The sequence below is a fragment of the Gadus macrocephalus genome, chromosome 15 (genome assembly GCF_031168955.1).
Source record: "Gadus macrocephalus chromosome 15, ASM3116895v1".
Classification (NCBI taxonomy): Eukaryota; Metazoa; Chordata; class Actinopteri; order Gadiformes; family Gadidae; genus Gadus; species Gadus macrocephalus.
In genome coordinates this window covers 20,422,710-20,438,508 of record NC_082396.1, presented here as the reverse complement: position 1 = coordinate 20,438,508, position 15,799 = coordinate 20,422,710, and the positions used below count along the sequence as shown (strand labels likewise).

The 15,799-nt window shown below is 43.8% G+C and overlaps 1 long non-coding RNA gene across 1 annotated transcript; it reads left to right on the top strand.

The window, feature by feature from the left end:
• The first annotated feature begins 2,690 nt into the window (after nt 1-2,690).
• Nucleotides 2,691-3,986, top strand: LOC132473491 (uncharacterized). The gene is made up of 3 exons (XR_009529415.1): nt 2,691-2,754; nt 3,272-3,364; nt 3,748-3,986. It is a non-coding gene; the product is annotated as an uncharacterized LOC132473491 (long non-coding RNA).
• The last annotated feature ends 11,813 nt before the right edge of the window (nt 3,987-15,799 follow it).

Here is a 15,799-nt window from a genome sequence, read left to right as displayed (position 1 = left end):
GCCTGCAAAATGCTTTTCAGAGCGCCAGAATCACTTTTCGACCAACAACGTGTTTTTGACCTCACATTGTTGATTTCACTCAAAACGAATGTATTCCACTTCCAAATGGTTTAGTATGGCCCAATAACCCTTTAGTAAGCTTAGTAACACGTTTGAACTGAAATTGACAGAGATATCAACGTTTCTTGTTTTTATGCCTTTAAAATGCTTTTCAGAGCGCCAGAATCACTTTTCGACCAACAACGTGTTTTTGACCTCACATTGTTGATTTCACTCAAAACGAATGTATTCCACTTCCAAATGGTTTAGTATGGCCCAATAACCCTTTAGTAAGCTTAGTAACACGTTTGAACTGAAATTGACAGAGATATCAACGTTTCTTGTTTTTATGCCCGCAAAATGCTTTTCAGAGCGCCAGAATCACTTTTTGACAGACAATGTGTTTTTGACTTTACATGGTTGATTTTGCTCAAAACTACTTCCAAATGGTGGAGTATGGCCCTATAATCCATTGCTGAGCTTAGTAACACGTTTGCATTGAAATTGACAGAGATATCAACATGTCTTGTTTTTATGCCTGCAAAATGCTTTTCAGAGCGCCAGAATCACTTTTCGACCAACAACGTGTTTTTGACTTTACATGGTTGATTTTGCTCAAAACTACTTCCAAATGGTGGAGTATGGCCCTATAACCCATTGCTGAGCTTAGTAACACGTTTGCATTGAAATTGACAGAGATATCAACATTTCTTGTTTTTATGCCTGCAAAATGCTTTTCAGAGCGCCAGAATCACTTTTCGACCAACAACGTGTTTTTGACCTCACATTGTTGATTTCACTCAAAACGAATGTATTCCACTTCCAAATGGTTTAGTATGGCCCAATAACCCTTTAGTAAGCTTAGTAACACGTTTGAACTGAAATTGACAGAGATATCAACGTTTCTTGTTTTTATGCCTTTAAAATGCTTTTCAGAGCGCCAGAATCACTTTTCGACCAACAACGTGTTTTTGACCTCACATTGTTGATTTCACTCAAAACGAATGTATTCCACTTCCAAATGGTTTAGTATGGCCCAATAACCCTTTAGTAAGCTTAGTAACACGTTTGAACTGAAATTGACACAGATATCAACGTTTCTTGTTTTTATGCCCGCAAAATGCTTTTCAGAGCGCCAGAATCACTTTTTGACAGACAATGTGTTTTTGACTTTACATGGTTGATTTTACTCAAAACTACTTCCAAATGGTGGAGTATGGCCCTATAATCCATTGCTGAGCTTAGTAACACGTTTGCATTGAAATTGACAGAGATATCAACGTTTCTTGTTTTTATGCCTTTAAAATGCTTTTCAGAGCGCCAGAATCACTTTTCGACCAACAACGTGTTTTTGACCTCACATTGTTGATTTCACTCAAAACGAATGTATTCCACTTCCAAATGGTTTAGTATGGCCCAATAACCCTTTAGTAAGCTTAGTAACACGTTTGAACTGAAATTGACAGAGATATCAACGTTTCTTGTTTTTATGCCCGCAAAATGCTTTTCAGAGCGCCAGAATCACTTTTTGACAGACAATGTGTTTTTGACTTTACATGGTTGATTTTGCTCAAAACTACTTCCAAATGGTGGAGTATGGCCCTATAATCCATTGCTGAGCTTAGTAACACGTTTGCATTGAAATTGACAGAGATATCAACATGTCTTGTTTTTATGCCTGCAAAATGCTTTTCAGAGCGCCAGAATCACTTTTCGACCAACAACGTGTTTTTGACTTTACATGGTTGATTTTGCTCAAAACTACTTCCAAATGGTGGAGTATGGCCCTATAACCCATTGCTGAGCTTAGTAACACGTTTGCATTGAAATTGACAGAGATATCAACATTTCTTGTTTTTATGCCTGCAAAATGCTTTTCAGAGCGCCAGAATCACTTTTCGACCAACAACGTGTTTTTGACCTCACATTGTTGATTTCACTCAAAACGAATGTATTCCACTTCCAAATGGTTTAGTATGGCCCAATAACCCTTTAGTAAGCTTAGTAACACGTTTGAACTGAAATTGACAGAGATATCAACGTTTCTTGTTTTTATGCCCGCAAAATGCTTTTCAGAGCGCCAGAATCACTTTTTGACAGACAATGTGTTTTTGACTTTACATGGTTGATTTTACTCAAAACTACTTCCAAATGGTGGAGTATGGCCCTATAATCCATTGCTGAGCTTAGTAACACGTTTGCATTGAAATTGACAGAGATATCAACGTTTCTTGTTTTTATGCCTTTAAAATGCTTTTCAGAGCGCCAGAATCACTTTTCGACCAACAACGTGTTTTTGACCTCACATTGTTGATTTCTCTCAAAACGAATGTATTCCACTTCCAAATGGTTTAGTATGGCCCAATAACCCTTTGGTAAGCTTAGTAACACGTTTGAACTGAAATTGACAGATATCAACATTTCTTGTTTTTATGCCTGCAAAATGCTTTTCAGAGCGCTAGAATCACTTTTAGACCATCAATGTGTTTTTGACCTTACATTGTTGATTTCGCTCAAATCCAATGTATTCCACTTCCAAATGGTTTAGTATGGCCCAATAACCCTTTGGTAAGCTTAGTAACACGTTTGCATTGAAATTGACAGAGATATCAACATTTCTTGTATTTATGTGTGCAAAATGCATTTCAGAGGGTTGTTCCAAAGGAGAGGAGGACATCTAGGGCAAAAGCTAAAAAAAACGCAAAAATGGCAGATGTAAGTTATAGCCTACGTGAGTCCAACTTCATAAAAAAAGGATTGACTGTTTTCGGAAAATATTATGATTTTATTTTTTTGAATTGTTGAGATGTTATGCCACACTATGGAATGTTTTAGTTGCCACATAATTGATTGGCAAGGAGGGTACATGAATTGTACACAAAGCCAGGGAGACGGTAAGTGCATTTATTTTTCATCTTCCCCTTCCACTATTTGTACATCTATTTTGTCTCACAGCAAGGCTCTTAATCATATGAAGAAGCCAGGTGCAATATTCTTAAATTTCTAAATTATTTCTTTCTTACTTCAAATGACGGTGTACATGGTGATATAATCGCAATGTATTTCTTAATTGCAATGTCCTGCACCTCGGCCATATTGTCATATTAAAATAATTTATTAACCATATAAATCTAAAACTACTACCTGCAGGGTGTAACACCGGTAGTTGAAATGATTTAAGGAATAGCAAAAGGGCTGAATTCTGACACTGATCAAGAACATTTCCTTTCAGTGTGATGATGTCGATGTTGGACGAGAGTGCATTTTCAAGGGAGTCTGCATCTACATGGGTGAAAATCCAGAAAACCTTGTGCACGATTACCCGGTATGTACATGGATCAGTGCTTACTTGCTATTCCACTATCTTCCATATCGGATACAATTCGGTTCAGTTGCTGGTCAAATAAACATAATTTTTTTTCACTTTCATCTTACTACTTCAACAAAAGCATTTTCTGTCAAACGTCAAAGATTAATATGATAGTGTGCTGATAATAGTAGTCAAAATTCTACATTACATTTCACTATAGCGATTGCAATAGTGTTTTCATGTCTTAGATAATCATGTGTATTCTTAATACATTTTGTTGCTCGAGGAAGCCTGAGATTTTAAAATTTCATTGCCAACTGCTGCTTCTGTATTGGCTGTTCATGATAAGTAGTCAAACTTGAGGTCTTATTTACCTACCTTTTGTCTGTTTTGTACAGGGTATGGATGGAGACGCCTTCAATGCTGCTATTGAAAAAACCACGGTCGGGATTTATAAAAGAGAATGAGGCAAGTGAAGAATCTGAGGACATTGGAGTTGTCCTCGAAGGCATCAGGTTGTTAAGAGATTTAGACAATATAGCATTAGCGGTTGCTATGCTTTTTGGACTGATGTACGCACTGAACATCAGCTACCCCGCCGACCTCCGGTACACCTTTGAGGTAGTACAGAAGATACTAATGGGAGAGGACGCTGGCGCTGTCTGTTCGCCGCTTCTCCAAGCAATTTTTGGGCCAATTTTGGCCAATTTTACTTTAAAAAGTGATTTTTTGTTGACATATAATCTCTACTTGGTTCCCTGCAAGCTACATCAGCGACAAAAAGCAAGCTTATGGACTGTCTTTAGTTGTTCCAGTGTTATTGTGTTATTGTGAAGAGCTGTGTAGCTCACTTGTTATTTTGGCGTCCCTAGTAACGGCTAATAACAACGGCTAAAAACAAGTAGCTGATGTGACATTTTCCTGGTCACTGCTGGCGTTTTTTTCGGTGATCCTGGTGAGGAATATGCCCTGGTCAACCTGCTAAGCTGTCTCTACTGTCTCGTGGATTTTCTGCACTGCCTCCCAGCTCTTCCCCAGATGCGTCGGGTCCGTACCTAGCTACAAACAGGCAAACATCACTCAACATCAGGTTCGATGTTGACGTACTTCGCCCCACAGCTGCTGAAGTACAACAATCGCTCCATCCCACCCTGTATTTCCACCATTAAGCAGCTAGGACTATTGCGTAGACCTCGATATATCCACAGAGGCTCAGGGAGAAACTTTATTTATGGTCAGCCTGCCGGCTTCATCACATCCATTAGGTCCGCTGAGACGGCTGAGGGCAAAAGACGTAACATCGCGAGATCCCCGCACTCCCGGCTGGATAGATTTCATGGAGTGGATTTCAACCTGCGCGGAGTGGATTTTAAGGCTCTGCGACCTGTACAGAGAATAACTACACAGTCACTGGTTAAATTTGAACTTTTCAACACTCAATCCTTAAATAATAAATCCAGCTTGATTGAAGAGCATATCAGGGAAAAAGGACTTGACTTCATGTGTCTAACAGAAACCTGGCACCAGCCAGAGGTTTACTCTGCCCTTAACGAAGCCTGTCCCCCAGGCTACAGTTACTTGGAGGCAGCCCGCAGAACTGGACGCGGTGGTGGCCTAGCTGTCATCAACAAACAGGACCTGGAGTTGTCCCCCATGGTGCTGCCTACAACTTCCTCCTTTGAATGTCTTGCATTCACATGCAAGCGCCCCCATCCCATGACTGTTCTACTCATATACAGGCCCCCAAAACCCAACTCTGCTTTCATCCCGGAAATGTCTGATCTCCTCACAACACTCTGTACTACCTCTGCCAATACCATCATTCTGGGTGATTTAAATATTCATGTTGACACCCCCTCATGCCAGCCCGCTGCTGATTTTCTTCAGCTGCTAGACGTCTCGGATCACAGAGTTGTGTCAATGGAGCTCCCTTTTCCTTCCTCCCACACCAAACCAAAGCGGCAGATCCACTTCAGGAATGTGAAAAGTATATCAACATGGATGCCCTGGCCCTGGACCTTCAACATCTCTCCTCTGGCTCAACTGACTCCCTCTCTGTTGCTGACTCAGTGGACTTATACAACCAGTCCCTGAGCAGTCTCCTGGATCTCCACGCCCCCTTAACATCGAGGTCAGTCTCCTTCTCGTGCTCCGCACCCTGGTACACCAGTGAACTACGTACAATGAAGGCTGCTGGGCGTGTCCTTGAGCGGCGACTCAAGGCCTCTGGTCTGACCGTTTACAAACAGGCATACAGGAGGGCATATGCTGAAGCCCTGAATAATGCACGGTCCAGGTTCTATTCCGCAATAATCAACAATAGCCCTGGTAACTCCAAACAGCTCTTTTCAACTATCCATCACCTTCTCAAACCCCCTTTACCAACCCAATCTGATGTCACCACGGAGAGGTGCAACATGCACATCAACTTTTTTAAACAAAAAGTGAATAACATCCGCTCACACCTCTCCACCACTACTGCCCTGCCCCTTCCAACTGCTGACCCACTGATTGACTCTGTCCAGACCCTCTGCTCCTTCTCCAGCATCACAAAGGAAGAGGTGGAGGACGTCATCAGGAAAATGAAGCCATCCACCTGTGCACTAGACCCCTTCCCTACAGCTCTGCTGAAGGCCAACATCTCTGCTGTCTCTCCACTCATCACCAATATCATTAACCACTCCCTCCTGGCCGGCCATATCCCATCTGCATTAAAAACTGCTGTCATGAGACCAACATTAAAAAAACCTACCCTTGATCCAGAAGTCCTCTCCAACTACAGGCCCATCTCAAATCTCCCATTTCTGTCAAAAGTTCTGGAAAAAACAATTGCAGCACAACTCCAGGATCACCTCATACAACATCACTTGTTTGAAAAATTCCAGTCTGGTTTCCGCTATGGCCACAGTACAGAAACAGCCTTGGTCAGGGTCACAAATGACCTCCTGATGGCAGCAGACACCGGCTCCCCATCTCTCCTCATCCTCCTGGACTTAACAGCTGCTTTTGATACGGTTGACCACAATATTCTCCTTCACCGCCTGCAATACACCATTGGACTATCAGGAAATGTAAAGAACTGGTTCACCTCGTACCTCACTGACAGAACTGAGCACGTTGCCCTGGGCAAAGCAAAATCACACACCAACAACGTCACCTGCGGTGTCCCCCAGGGCTCGGTGTTGGGCCCCACACTGTTCTCACTGTACATGCTCCCCCTGGGTAGTGTCATTAGCAGGCATGGCTTATCTTACCACTGCTATGCTGATGATACACAGCTCTACATCAGGACAACCCCCACTTCTTCTGCCCCTCTGCCAACATCCACACTGACCACCTGCCTGGAGGAGATGGATGCGTGGATGAAGCTCAACTTCCTACAACTTAACAGCCATAAAACGGAAGCCATCCTTGTTGGCACGCCACATCAGCTCCGCTCCCCCACCATCACCAATATCACCTTCTCTGGCAAAAACATCCCCCTTTCCACATCCGTCACCAACCTCAGTGTTAAAATGGACCCACAACTTAATTTTGACACCCATATCAAACACCTCTGTAAGACAGCTTTATACCACCTCAGGAACATCGCCAAACTCCGCCAATCACTCACCCTGGCTGATGCAGAGAAGCTCGTCCATGCCTTTGTCTCCTCCAGGTTGGACTACTGCAATGCACTCCTCATTGGGATCCCTGGCAAGAGCATCCAGAGGCTCCAATACATTCAAAACAGTGCTGCCAGGGTCCTGATGAGGGTGCGCAAGCATGACCACATCACCCCCATCCTGAAATCACTGCACTGGCTCCCTGTCCCACTCAGAATTGAGTACAAGGTCTCCCTCCTCACCCACCAGTGCCTTCACGGACTTGCCCCCCTCTACCTTCAGGAACTCCTCACCCCCCCGACAAACTCACGTACACTCCGTTCAGGATCCACTCACACCCTCCAAACCCGACATACGAAGCTGTGCACCATGGGTGATCGGGCCTTTTCTGCTGCTGCCCCTAGACTATGGAACGCCCTCCCTGACCACCTGAGGGCTCCACAGACTACAGCTCTTTTTAAACGGAACCTCAAAACCCATCTCTTTAAAAGAGCATTTAGCTAAACTTTCTTTGAGGTTCCCCTTTTAATAGTTTTTTGTTATTTTTTTTCTCTGAAGCACTTTGAGATTCTTGAATATAAAGTGCATTATAAATAAAATGTATTATTATTATTATTATTATTACTAATGGACATGGATGTGGGTAAACTTTCAAACAAAGTACTCGCACTGAAAAACAGTCTCTTCCAATGAACGGGTCAAACACAGCGCTGCCTCTCGGTAAACCTCAGATGATCACTGGCCTTAAATTGTGTTATTCATTTCTGTTCCTTATTTGGTGTATAAACATGTGTTGCTCTAGGTATTCTAGGTTTCTATTGATAGTGATAAGTTTATTTTTTGTGTGTTGAGCCACTGCTGTGATAGTATCCAGTTTGTGTTCAGCCACTGCTGTTGATGGTATCCAGTTTGTGTGTTCAGCCAGTGCTGTTGATGGTTATCCTGTTTAGTGGAAGAGGCAATGTGCTTGTTACTATGTGAATGGATCTGCACTCTCCATATTTTGTACAGAAGCAAGTGCATGTTTGTGAATTACCATAATGTATAGCTGTTGGCTAGTGACATGTTGCAACACAAAGGGAGAGCGGTAAAGAAATGGGCCAGAAATTCCCAGTATATTGCCTTATGTTCAGTCAGGGCCACTTCTGATAACTTTGACTGTTCCACACACTAAATCATGAAATTGATCTATACAATACATTTGGATAGCTTATTTGAACAAATCAAGTTAGATTTATATACCTAAAATGGATACCAGAGACATTATCAAATTGCCTTAAAAAGTTACATAAATAGTGGATAATATCAGCATTAAGAAATAAAGTTGGAGTTATAGTTAAATCTGGTACCCCTAACATGATGCAATCATTTTAACATTACATCATATTTTAGTGTAAAGGTTACTAAAACATATGTCTAATCAACATGATTTTTTCAAACAGTTTTATGTGAATACGATATTTTGGGTTAACAAGCAATATTTCATTGAGAATAAAAAATCGCATGTCAGATCGAGTAAATTCAATGAATTTTTTTTTTCAGTGTACATACATATAGATACATATAAGTACAAATACATACCAATCATACCCCTACATACGTCTACAAACATTCACATAGCTATATGTATACATACACACATACGTACTCATAAATACACATGCAAACGCATACGTACACAAACGTACATATGTGTATGTATACATACGTACACATACATAAATGTAACCGGCCTCATTCAAGCAGCCTCCATTAGGTGACGACGGAGAAGTAGGACACAGGGTTGATCTCCACACGAACACTTTTATTTTCTCTGTGTCACACAGAAACATTAGGGGGCGCAACCGCCGTCAGATTAGCTTGTGGAAACCAATTATTCGGTTGACGTCAGACCACCGCAAGCATTTATAATATAAACGTTTACAAAATCTCAATAAAAAACACAGAAATAAAACATACAAAGAAACCCCTAATGGGAAATGTACATACAGTGACCCACCTGTGTCACACAGAAACAGTAGGGGGCGCAACCGCCGTCAGATTAGCTTGTGGAAATGTGGGGAAAAACGGTCTGTCTAGTTACTGGACCAAATAAAATGAGACGGAGAGGTAATAAAGTCTGTCGGCACGAGGACCTTGGATTTATTAAGTAAAGTGGCAACGGTTATACAGAGTCATAAAGCGTGAGAGATCGAATATGTCTAAGTCCCTAATCAGCGCTGATGGTTCGTCCGGAGCTTCGCCTCCGTGGAAGGTCTGCTTCAGAAGAAGATGAAGAGTCCCTGTGTGATGCAGTCTTATGCTGTATCCTCCTCTCGATGAGGTGTGTGCGTTTGAGGTGTGTGCGGTTCTGTGTGTTTTGGCTCCCAGGCCCTGAGAGAGCTTCGTAACGGGGAGAGTTCCTCGTGTCTCCGGTGTGATAAATTAAAACGGGGAGTGCCCCCCTGAAATGTCTCGTGTGTGATAATTTAATGTGGCTCTCAGGCCCCTGGTGTGAGCAGAGGTATCTCTTGGTTCCTCCTAACGGGGAAGAGCTCTCAAAATGTCTCCTGTGTGATAAATTAATGTGGCTCTCCCGTTCTGGAGATGATACTGGTGCATTGTCTGAGTGTCCACCATCTGCCTGCCTGGGAGATGGGGCCTTCAGCTCCGGCCTTGACCTGACTATATATTATCATGTTTGTGTTATGTGTTCGTTGGGTTTAGAGCAAGAGTCGACTATATATTAATGTGCCTGCCATGTGATGTGCTCATCAGGTTATTTTTCCCAACATATCCCCCTCAAGTCGTCGCAAGACGACTTTTACTCATTAGGGGTACGAGGGATAGGACTCCAGCGCGGGACTACCATTATAACACCATTAGAAATAACAGAAAGAAGGCAAAATGATCATAAAAACAAACAACCATGAGCATGGGACTAAAACAACTCGCTGGACCGGGTGTATGGGGAACCACGTGGGAGAAACGCTACCCATGCTTCAGACATGGGTATGCCATACACACCCCACCTAGGGGGTGGCATCCACCCCGGCCTTACATCGCGAGCAGACAATACCAACAATACTGGCAGCAGATGATACACAACAAAACCAACACCAAACCATAACAACAACAACAAAATGCAACAATAAAACTACCAGTAAACAATAACGATATAAACAAAAATGCAACAATCACACAAACACTACACAATAACAATCACAGGAAAGAAATGCAACCCTGAAACGTGTCCCTAAATAATAATAATAATATCAGAAAGATATGAGGTAAACAACGAATGGCAATCCCCCTCAACCCATCCCTAGATGACCGCACACTAAGGATGTGAGGAGGAGTTAACTGGTCGTGTAACAATAAGCAATCACACGCATGGGGTATTCAGGGTAGGCCCGGGGCACGGGAACAACTGAAACCACGGAATAGTCCTGAGCGTCATCACGGGCAGGTGGTCGCAAGGCGCCACCTGAGCATTAGACCCTTTTATTCAACTGCGCTCAGGACCTCATCTGATAAACGGGCAATCAAGGCCCCTGGAATCTCGCCCGTGTGTATCCCCGAGCTCCATCTAGTGGGACAGCGATATAAACAACAACATTTATGTTCCCGGCGTCGGTTGCGTAGACGCGGGCATAGATATGGGAGCGGCTAAAAACAGTGAAGCGTACAGAAGCGAATACAGCCAGGGGCGCCCTTAAGCCTTAAGGGAACGGGCCGCAGCCCCTGGTACCGGAACGCAGATCCCTGGTCCGGGCGACGTGGGTGCATCAGGTGGGAGGGGGGTGGTGCCGTTGGCGGGGACGGGAATGGGGCAGCCCACCATGTTCTCCAGCCGGATCAGGTCGGGCCCCTCTGGCGGTCCCGCGTCCAAACTCTCCGGTGTATACTCGATCCCCAGGTAAGCTTGGATGGCACCTGCTGCACCTGTAGCGCCCATCGCTCATTGGGCTCTCCATCCATCCTGTGAAGGGGTCATTAATGCCGGAGCTCTCTGCCAAATCTAATCTGAGGGACTGTAACCCTGCCAGCACCCTGGCCACCGACCCATCCGGTGCGAAATCTGATTGCATCATCCTTGGGTGTTTGGTCAGCTCCGGGCGTGTCTGCATCTGGCTCCTCCTCTGGCCCTGGAACTTCGTGTTTCTCTTGCTGGAATTACAAACTTATGTACAACAGTTAGATGTTCAAACATATTTTCCTTAATTCTATTTCTAATTACTCTAATGGAAGTCCCTTTTGGGACCCTTGAATGTTAGGTGAAGGCATGGGTCGACCCTTAAGCATTTCATGCGGGGTTAGATGCGTCGTTCTGTTAGTTTTCATGCGATAACTCATTAGTGTCAACCGTAGTGCATTAGTCCTTTAATTTAGTACTCTAATTTAACTTTGTTAATCTTCGTCTCAAGCGTCCCATTCCTCTCTCCACCATACCTTGTGGTTTGAGGAATGTAGACACAGCCTAATCTTTGTTTGACATGCAGATGTTAAATCACTTGTTTGAGTGTTTTCTGAATAAACGCTGCCCTATTGCCTGAGCTAATTTGTGACGGAATTCCAAACCTTGGCATGACTTCTCTAGTCAGAACCTTGATTACCGTAACCGCATTTTGGTCTTCTGATGGGACTGCTTCTACCTGCTTCTACCTTCTATCTGTTGAACACAGTTTTTTCAAATATTTCACACTCATTTAGCTGGATGTCAATCATTGTTTGCAAGTATGGTGAAGAAAAACCTTGTTTTCTAATTATTATTATTATTATTATTATTATTATTATTATTATTATTATTATTATATTATTATTTTTTTATATATATATATTTTTTTAATTCTCCTCAATACCTCCCCCCTTGGGCAATGGTCAAAACCATGCACATTAAATGATAAGCAAATCTAAGAACGCCGTTGGTGCAACCAACGTCGAAACGTCTAACCTTAACCATCAGCAAACTAAAACCAATCTTTTGGGAAGGGAAATCGAAACCAGTATGTCCAAAACCAAAGCCCAATATGGGTGGGTTTACCATCAGCCGCCTGAAACCACGCTGTTCCAAAGTCATGCACTAAACCGAAAAAACGTACATGCGTTAGTGGCCTTCTATACCACAAAGGTAAAATAAAATAAAATAAAACGCGACATGCCCCGTTCCAAGACCACCTCTGCTGCCAGAGCTGACATATCTGACTCCTGTTCCTCCTCCACCCTACACCCCAGACGGGACTTCCCATGATTGTTGCAGCTCGTCACTTCATGATCAAGTGAGCCAGTGCCCACAGCGACTCTGCCAAGTAATCGTGACTGTGCCTGCCTTAGGTCGTCCCGGGTGTCAAGGTGGGATCTTACCCGTCGTTGGCTAACCAGCCTTCCATACTGGCTCGCTGCAGGATGCCATACTTGGGATACAATCAATCCCCACCTATATGGTGGTATAGATCGCAAAGTGGAGGGATGGAGACAGAGTCTTCAGCCCCATCTGCCCTATGCAGCCAAGTGTGTGTGCGTAATGAATACACCTCAGGGAAACTATAAAACAAAAAGTCATTTATCAGAGTTAAAATTATTAAAGTGTTGCAGCAGCAGTAGTGGCATTTGAAAGGTAAACCCACTACTTCCGAATCCAAATTGACAACATAGCATGTAGGATCCCTTCCCAGCAGATGTAGCGCTAATCCACCTGTCATCCTTGACCAAAGAGATATGCCCCATATTTTAATAGGTGTTGTCCTACTTGTACAGTTTATCAATATTACGTTTTATTTTTTTTATTATTATTCTCATCTTTATCATATCCATATTTATTCAATTATTCTTTCCTGTGTGAAAATAATATTAATCACTTAGTTAATAGCAACACCTTCTTTAGTCCAATTGCATTAGATTAGCATCACTGTTGTCCTATTAAAGTATCAACGTTATTGTCCTTCCAACTTCCTTATGAACTTCGATGTTCATCATCATGAATGATAACTGTTGTCCTCGGAAGACAAAAAACAAAACTAAAACTAAAACAAATTAGCCATAATGTGAATATCCACTGTGTGTCTCCCTGTGACTCTCTCCCTCCTTCGGGAGAACACGCTCTCTCTCCCTCCTCAGTACGGGGTGCTGTTTGGTGCAAGACAACAGATAAGGGTGGAATGTGGCTTCTCTCTCTCTCTGCGTGTCTCCCTCCCACGTTGGGTGCGGCCATAACGCCTTGAAAGCGAGCGTGCTCTGGGGGCTGGGTGTGAGAGAAACCATGGGTAGTTCCTTTTCTCGGCCAGCAGAGGGGTTGTTCAGGTGAAACCTATGGACAGAGACTACAAGGAACTTCAAACATGGCAGACAGGGAACTACAAATTTATCAAAGCCTGAAAACTCAACAGAGCTCTACCTGCATTCCTTGGATATGTGGTATTTTATGGCGTATGGCCACCACACGCTTTCAGTTGAACACACTCTATATCCTTTCTCTGTACTGTGTGTTAGTGTGTGTCTCTGTACTGCCTGAATGGTGTAGCTCGACAAATGGGGGGGGAAATGTGTTCTCTCTCTCTCACCCTTCCTCACTCCCCTTAGGGTCAAGCAGCAGCTAGGACCGTTAACAGATAAGCCTGGAATGCAACATCCTCAACTCTCCATCATGGAACAAGGCCTAATAACTATCTCTCACACACAAAAAGATCCTTCTGTCCCTTCATTCACAAATAACTTTTCACTTTATTAAATATAACTTAATACTGCTCCCCCTTTCCAAATTTCTATAAACACAAAACTACGAAGCTGACCACCGAAATTGGTACAGGCCTCGTCAGGCCGAACCAAAACACCCTCACAGGTTCTAACTTCCATACAATTCTAGGGAGGGGAACTACAACATGATGTGGAGTAGAGGACTTCAAATATGGTGGACGGGGACCTCAAATGGGAGGACTACACATATGGGAAAGGGGATTACACTCTGGGCCTGAAAACCATACAGAGTCCCTTCTCGTGGTCCTGAAACAACCGTTCATTGTTAGAAAAACACACTCTATCGCTACCTCCAACTGTCTAGAGGGAAAATGGTCCCTCTCGATCGTCCTCCGACTTTAGCTCTCCTTGTCTATCTCTCTCGCTCCTTCTCACACACACACCTAAACAGACCTTTCTCACTCTGTCTCCTCTAAGCGCACACCCAGAGACATATCAACATACTTCTCTCATTCTGTCTCCCGCAGACGCACACAGAAACATATCAACAGACCTTTCGTTCTGTCTCTCACAGACGCACACAGAAACATAACAACAGACTTTTCATTCTGTCTCCCACAGATGCACACAGAAACATATCAACGGACCTCTCATTCTGTCTCTCGCAGATGCACACAGAAACATAACAACGGACTTTTCATTCTGTCTCTCGCAGACGCACACAGAAACATATCAACGGACCTCTCATTCTGTCTCTCGCAGATGCACACAGAAACATATCAACGGACCTCTCATTCTGTCTCTCGCAGATGCACACAGAAACATATCAACAGACTTTTCATTCTGTCTCTCACAGCCTCTTACACACACAGAAACATCACCTCTTGCGTACACGCGCACACACGGAGTCGCTCACAGCCTTTCTCTCACTCTCACGCGCATACACACTATCTCTCTGTCTCTCTCTTTCACCCATGCTCTCCTATTCTTCCACCCACGCCGACTCTCGTTCTCGACTCCGTACACACGCACTTGCTCTCTGGTCGTGAAGGTGGGGGTGAGAGGTCTCTGCTATCCCTAGTCTGCGTCAGTTCAGGTGTCTGTCCGTCAGTCCCCGCATATGCAATGAATGTATGGCCAAGAAATCGTTGTGCTTCTTCGGGCGCCTCAGATTCACTTATCAAGGGCGGCGAGCCTTAGGCCTCGAGGGTGTTCTTTCACCACGCAACGAGCCTAGTTTATCTTATTCTCTCTGTGTGTCACTCATGCCCTAGGCACCGTTTCCTCTGCAAAGGGACTCTAACCCTGATAAAGGACTCTAACCTTCTTACCACATAGAATTATTTAATACACAAACAAAGAAGGGGACTCTAACCCCCCTTAAGACATAGGTGGGGACTCTAATCCCACCCGAGGGACCCTAACCCCCTTAAGACATAGTTGGGGACTCTAACCCCCTTACCACATAGAATTATTTAATACCCAAACAAAGAAGGGGACTATAACCCCCCTTAAGACATAGGTGGGGACTCTAATCCCACCCGAGGGACCCTAACCCCCTTAAGACATAGTTGGGGACTCTAACCCCCTTACCACCGAAATTATTTAATACCTAAACAAAGAAGGGTACTCTAACCCCCCCTTTAAGACATAGGTGTCTCCATTACACATCCATTACTTGGCCATCGGTAGTCTTGTATCACTATGCCCGATTCTTATAGGCCCTATGGTCTCGAGGGTATTCTTTCACCATGCAACGAGCCGATATTCGATGTGTCACGCGTTCAGGGTCAATTGGGTTTATGGGGAAATACTGGGATGCAGTCCTATTCGTCCCCACGAGATATCCCGTAGCGAACCGCTCTCACAGTCTCACCTCCTAATGTGATTCCTATATAACTATGCAGAGTTTGGATTTTATCAACAGGTTCTGCCTACCTTTTGTTGGGCGTACGCGAGGTGAGACTGCAGGAATCGGTCCGGTGCTCCGGGGTCCCGAGGTCTTGCCGCTCTCCGTCTCTCGTTTCCCAGTTGCGTGTTCAATTCAGAAAAAATCACGTCGTGGGTCACCAAATTGTGGGGAAAAACGGTCTGTCTAGTTACTGGACCAGATAAAATGAGACGGAGAGGTAATAAAGTCTGTCGGCACGAGGACCTTGGATTTATTAAGTAA